The sequence below is a fragment of the Lycorma delicatula genome, chromosome 4 (assembly GCF_047948215.1).
Source record: "Lycorma delicatula isolate Av1 chromosome 4, ASM4794821v1, whole genome shotgun sequence".
NCBI lineage: Eukaryota > Metazoa > Arthropoda > Insecta > Hemiptera > Fulgoridae > Lycorma > Lycorma delicatula.
This window is the reverse complement of record NC_134458.1, coordinates 40,771,364-40,778,998: the sequence shown is the minus strand read 5'-3', so window position 1 is coordinate 40,778,998 and position 7,635 is coordinate 40,771,364.

The window sequence follows — 7,635 nt, the reverse complement described above, 5'->3', positions numbered from 1 at the left end:
CCAAAACTGAGGCAATTATTGTTAATGTTATTTTCCCATTTATATTTGATAATGTATTGTGTTCTTTGAAAATAGTAATGATGGATAGCTCAAACAGAAGTGAAGTAAAACTTGTTCCAATTGTTGTAAGATATTTCATTCTGGAGGAGGGAATTCAAGTTAAACTTTTAAATTTCTATGAAGTGTCAGGTGAAACTGCTCAAATTTTGACTGTATTTTTTTTTTGCAGTGTGTAAAAAATACAAACTTTAAGAAAAGTTGGTTTGTTATACTGCTGATAACACTAACAGTAATTTTGGTGGTGTGAACAGAAAGGGGAATGAAAATGTGTTCAGAAAAGTTCAAAATGATATAGATAGTCATATTTTAGGAATTAGTTGTTCAGCCCAAATTGTACACAATTCAGTACAAAGAGCATGTGATTCTCTACTCCTGGACATAGAAGTTATTGTTATTTTCACATATAGAGTAATGCAACTTAAAGAGTTCTGTGAATTTGTGGAAATAGATTGCAAAAAAGTATTATCTCATAGCAGCAGAAGATTCCTTAGTTTTTTACCTGCAATAGAAAGAATTCTTTCCATTTTTGATGTCCTAAAATCATACTTCTTATCTTTTGACAAATCCTCAAAATTATTTGATTTTTTGAAAATCTAGAAAGTGAACTATTTTTGAGTTTTAATATGATACTCTACAGATATTTAATAATATAGTTCTGAAATTAGAAGCTAATACTATGTGAGCAACAGAAGCATCTCAGACATATTCTGAATTAATTTTTCAATTTCAGGAAAGAAAAACCCACAAATTTATACCATCTTCTGCCAAAGATTGCTACGACTTAAAGAAAATAATGATGTTCAGGAACAAAATTTCTTCTCAAGCGTAGACAATTAAAGCGTAGAGTTGTGGAGAACCAGTTATGATAAAGTTACCCACCGGGTTGGTCTAGTGGTTAACGCGTCTTCCCAAATCAGCTGATTTGGAAGTCGAGAGTTACAGCGTTCAAGTCCTAGTAAAGCCAGTTATTTTTACATGGATTTGAATACTAGATCGTGGATACCGGTGTTCTTTGGTGGTTGGGTTTCAATTAACCACACATCTCAGGAATGGTCGAACTGAGAATGTACAAAACTACACTTCATTTACACTCATACCATATCATCCTCATTCATCCTCTGAAGAATTATCTAAACGGTAGTTACCGGAGGCTAAACAGGAAAAAGAAAGAAAGAAAGTTATGATAAAGTTAACCCACCAGGTTGGTCTAGTGGTTAACGTGTCTTCCCAAATCAGCTGATTTGGAAATCGAGAGTTACAGCGTTCAAGTCCTAGTAAAGCCAGCTATTTTTACACGGACTTGAATACTAGATCGTGGATACCGGTGTTCTTTGGTGGTTGGGTTTCAATTAACCACACATCTCAGGTATGGTCGAACTGAGAATGTACAAGACTACACTTCATTCACACTCATACATATCATCCTCATTCATTCTCTGAAGTATTATCTAAACGGTAGTTCCGGAGGCTAAACAGGAAAAAGAAAAAAGTTATGATAAAGTTAGTAAGTTTCAGTGGCTAAATTTATGAACTGAAATTACCTGGTCTGATTTAGAAGAGAGTGCACAAGTTGTTAATGAAATTATAAAATATTCCATAAATGTTGATGACTCATTTGATAACCAAGTAATTCAAAACCAAAGGATAGATTGTGATTCAAGTTCTGACAAAGTACCAGATACTATTGAAGAGAAGTGGAAAGCAATTTTTAAGGTTTCAAAAGACTGATATTTCAAGTTGTAATATTTCTAAAATGGTTGAGTTTGCAATTTCTTTGCCTGCGACATCTGCTCCAGTAGAGAGAGTTTTTTCAATTACGGGGAACATTTGGACTGCAGGAAGGGGTAGACTTTCAGTACCTACTGTTAAACATCTGCTAAATGTTAAAATTAATTCAGAGATTTCTTGTTGTGAATTTTATGATGTAATTAAAACAAACAAACCATTTTTGAAAAAAGTCATGTCTAGTGAAAAATTCAACAGAATAAATAAATTTAACGTTTCAGTAAACTGTTAAGAGTTTTTTTAAGTAATTTCAAAAATATGTCCTGGGTTGGAACCAAAAAAATATGTTAAGCCTAGATATATATATATCAATATATATTTTGCATATATATTGTTTTGTACATATATATATATATATATATATATACAGTATATCGATATATAATAACAAGTATACACCTGACCACTACGAGACATGTACTAATGAATCAGGACTTTCCGCTAGTGGTTGGTACATTCCAGTGCGAAACTAACAGAGATGCACACACGGACACACATACAAATGCCATTTAGTAGGATAGGACAAAGAAATAGGACATCAGGTGAAAAGTGTTCACATACTAGTTAAGAAAAACATGGGTAAGTGAAAGACAGGTTTAAATATGAGATTAATCTTGGAGAGCAGGCTGAAGAAAATCAGAACTGCCTGCAGGGCATTTGTGGTTCTTGAGAAGGCATTTAGCAGTATGGAATGAGATAATATTTTTAATATTGTGGAAAATAATGTTGCAGTATTGGAAAATAAATATTACCCTTAATTCTCATTAGGATCAGACATATAGGTTAGTTAAGGATTGAGGGCCAGAAAAGCAAGTTCTGATTAAAAGACTACATTAAAACCCAATTGTTTATTTTATTCTTCAATTACATTGATTTGACTGATAATGCTTTGTACGTATTGACAGTCTATTAAAATCTAGTGTAACTACATACATGATTTTTTTCCCAATGTTCAATCTAATACTTGGCAAGTTTTGAGAATTTTTTCTACTAGTGCTATTTAATGTCAGAAGCTTATTTTTTTATTTTTTATAGTGAAAACTTAAAGCAGATATAATACAGATTTGTTTTATTGACAGAGGTTCTTTAACAGTATTTCTTCCATTATGTTATTTTTTTAAATTTTGTTTTGAAGTTCTGATAGCGAATTTAATGCAGCATCATACACTGATCCCCAAGCTATTATACCATAGCTTGCTATATTATTAAATAGTTTGCAGTATAAGGAAAGCAGCATCTATGAGTTAAAAAGCCTTGAAAGCTTTGCAAAAATGAACAGCAAGTATTTCGTCTTCTTGATTAAATTTTTTATGTTTATTCCATTTTAAATGTGAATTTATAATTATTTTGAGATATTTGGTATACATTTATTTCCATGATCTTGGATTTTTACAAAAAGGTTTGCATAACTTGTAGTAGAATTATTTGAGTACATTCTAAAGACTGTCTTTTCAATATTTATTGTTAGTTGGTTTTCAATTAACCATTCATTTAAAAAAGCAACAAACGCATTCATTTTCCCAAAAGTCTCTTGCCAGGTTTTTTCTGAGGTTAATACTACTGTATCATCAGCATAATTGAAAATGCATAGTTAGGTAAAATTTTAAAGCTGACATTCATCTATATTAGAGACAGTAGTGGCCCTAGTATTGCCTGAGGAACACTTATGTTTACATTTTTGATATCACTTTTTAACTTATTTTTACAGTTTGCATTCTGTCACTTAAATAACTTTGCAATAACTTACGTGCTACACCTCATACTCCATATTTGTATAGTTCTTTAGTAACATTTTATGACTAACTATGTCAAAGGTAAAATCACTGAAAGTAGAAATGATTGGAGTACTAACATCTAAACTATTATAGATTTTTTTCAAATCAATGTAATTGAAGAATAAAATAAACAATTGAGTTTTAATGCAATAAATTTAAAGTGATGCATTTTAAGTAAATAAAAAAGAAAAGTACTTAGTAATTAGAAGTTATAAAATAGATTTTTTTATTTCATGTGTATATATTTTTGTAATGCTCTTGTATGTTTTGTAAATTTTATATCCAGGTCTGCACGTAGGGTCTAACCCTCAGCAGAACTGATTCTATCACTCTATTTGTAGAGGTTTATCATGTTACATATGATATCTAAATAAATTGAATTGAATTGTTATGTGCCATGGAAGGGACTCAGTGTGAGACTTAGTTATTTTCACTGAGATAATTAAAGAAATTCACTAATTTTACTAACAAATATTGTTAAAGCATGGTACTTGCCTAATTAAAATAAATATATTTCTAATTATGGTAGTATTTTCAAAGAAATTAAAAATATATCTTATAGTGTTTTAAAAATGCGTAATTCCCCTATCTCATATCGATGTTAAGAGAAAAACATTACTCAGTGTGAATAATTAATTGTTTTTGTTGCTTTGAATTGTATTTTATATTTAATATAATTTATATGATATAAAGGAATAATGATTTTTGACAGATTAATTATTTTATTATGTTAATAAATACTTCACATCCATTATTTTCAGCAAAATAAGATTTTTATCCAAAAATTATATAAATGGGATCACATTAACATCAATTCTTTACAACTGATGCAATAAAGAATTTAGAAAGAATTGTTTGATAAATGAATTGTATTTAATCATAAGTATGTTAACTAACTGTTTAAATATCTTTATTATTCTTGAATAATCGTTTTTATTAACTGCTTTATAGATTAAAATTTACTAATGATGAACTGCTGGGTGCAATAATCCTCCCTCTCCATTAAATAGAAAGCATTAAAAGAGGGGTCAAGCAGTATTTAGACAATATTTACAGACAACGAAAATAACTGAATTTAATCAGTAAAGACAATTTATCTTCCTCAGTTAATATTTGACATGGCTAAGAAAATATATTTTGTTTTTAAAACTTATTTTTGTTTGAGTAGCATATTTTTGTTTGAATATTCATTTTGTAAGTACGTTACAGTCTTATTTTAGTTATTATTTAGTAAAATTTAAGTTCATTATTATTTGCTTGAATAAAGTAATTGTATATTAAATTTTTTTAATTTTTTCTAATACTATATCATTATGCATAGGTGTAACAATTTTCTTCTCCTTTTGTGAGAGTTTTTTCAAAATATATTTAAGTTTTGATGAAAATTTATGAACATTTACTGAAATAACATTTGAACAGTAAATGTTAACAAATATTACTTAATTACATTTTACATGAATACATAGATAAATCAGTTGTAATTATAAAATAAAGTAATTGTGTTGTATGATGCTTAGTTAAATTTCTAATGAATATAAATTAATATTATTATAAATAATATGTATTACAAATAAAAGTGTTGTAGATATGTTTTATGTAGTAGTATTTTGAAAGATATTTTATTTTTTGCATTTTTTGGGTAATCTCAATAACTACTGCATTGACTTCAATGAAACTTTCACTTATGTAGATAGCATTCTTGTACATCTTGTTTCACATGCGTGTGCATTTCTTACAATTTCAGGGGTGACACTTAGCAATGTTTATTTTGATCACTGCAAAGTTATTTATCTGCTTAATAATAGCTATACAATTTCTCTTTTGACTGGAAGTTTGAGATTGATCTCTACATTAATTTTGTTAACATAACATAAGAAAAAATACAAGAATAATTGTTATTGCAAAAAATGTAATCTTGCCTTGTACAGACATGCTTTATTTCATTTCTGGAGTTCACTAATTTTTCTACGTCAAAATGTTCCATATTAAAAAGTACAGTACTTGAGCAATGAAAGTAAAATCTTCATATGCTCAAAACAACAATATCTAAGTTTTAAAATTACTTTTAGTTACTTATCTAACTTCAAAGTATTGTGTACAAAGTACTAACAAATAAATTTTGAATGATTCAATGTTCCTACCACAAATGAAACTGCTATGCTTTTACAAAAGGAGAGTAGTGGTTCAAGTGTAGTCTGACTGTAGTTAATCATCGACTAGATCTTGTCTCTGAATTCACAGTTCTTATGATGTTTAGAGTATCCTATTTTTTTTATTATTTATTCTTATTATATCATAGAATGACATATTTATTTTTCTATTTATTCTTTTGTATATAATGAACACTGTTAATATCTCAGATAGGTATGTTAATTGATAGAGGAAATACACTCGGAAATGAATTTAATTTTTACACTTGTAAGTTACCAGTATAGTATTAAACAAATAAATATTTTATTCTGGTTGGCACATAATAATACTTTATATGGATTAATCAGGAATGGGTAGGTATGCTAGTCGACTATTAAAAAAAGAAGTGCCTCAACATTCAGATGGGTGGGTTAAGGAAAATTGTTGGTAAAGCCTTGATCAGAGCAGTATCAGAAAATATAGAACTAATTACATAATAAAAAAATTAGAAGCAGTTAAAGTGATGATTAGTAATTTAAAGTATAAATATATGAAATAATATTCAAGTAAACATGTGAAGATATTAAATATATAAAATATCTACAAGATTAATCACCATTCAGAAGATGTTAATGAAAGTTATTTGAGCACATATTTATGTACATGTTAAATGGAGGTACAGAAAAATTAAGGTTTATTTTATGATTATTTTTAATTAGTATTATTTTAAAAAATCTGTTCTGTAAGAGAAAGTCTTTTAATTTTATTTTAAATTAATTGGTGGTAAGATCCTTTATTAATTGTTAATAAGTAATTAAAAATGGCAACAGAAGCACAGTAAGGGTCCTTTCTCATCTGGTTTGATAGAGGTAGATGTGGTTATTTTCTTAAGAATAAGTGACTTTTTTTTAGCAAAGATTACATATTTATAAATAGAAGCACATGGATAAGTTAGGAATTTTAATTACCTAATTATTTGTCTACATAATTTTCATTTGTAAAGGCACTAAAAAGTTGTTCTTAGAGCCCATTTTCATATCTTAAATACTCATTTTGACTTTTTGAGGGAGCCCCAAATTATGATATAATTTAAACGGGAATATACATAAGCATAATAAATACTAAATAATGTTGACTTAGTGCTTAATTAAAATTCTTTGTAGCAAAACAGTGTGGTGTGATTTTGTTACAAACCAAATCAGTTTGATCATACCAAGAGAATTTGTCATCTAATAAAACATCCAGACATTTTTCACTATGAGTAATATACACCAGTATACATTACTTACTTTAATTGTACAATATTAGTTTAATCTTCTCTACTGTTTTTGTCAACTGCTGAAGTTATATTGTTGAAATGATGCCAAAAATGATTACTGTATGACTGTGTAACAAGACGTAATAAGTACTGACCAAGAGGTAAATGTTACGCTTATTTAAATTTTTTAAATAAATAGTACTTTATTTTTTCAACTTTGTTCTAAAAGGATCACAACAAAGAAAAAAAATCATTAGTTTTCCAAAAATCCAAAGAGGGAAGTTTCTAAAATACAACATTTCTCAAAATGAAAATCCATTCATGGCTCAAATGGATATAACCTATTTCTCATTTTAAAACAAGGAAATAGATAAGGAAAAAGTAGTGGAAGATTAAGGAGTTTACAGAGTCCAATATTCTCCAAAACAAAGCTTCTTTCAAGTTTCAAACAATGCAAAGTTTTATTACAGATATAATAAAAATTAAAAGATGATGTGAGTCTCATCATATAGTTTAAAATATGTTTTTGATAACTAATTTTATTAGTTTAAACATATATAAAAATAAAAAAAAGTAAATTATGATACTACTTCTAAAAATATTGATATGTTTCAGCTGAAAAAAGAG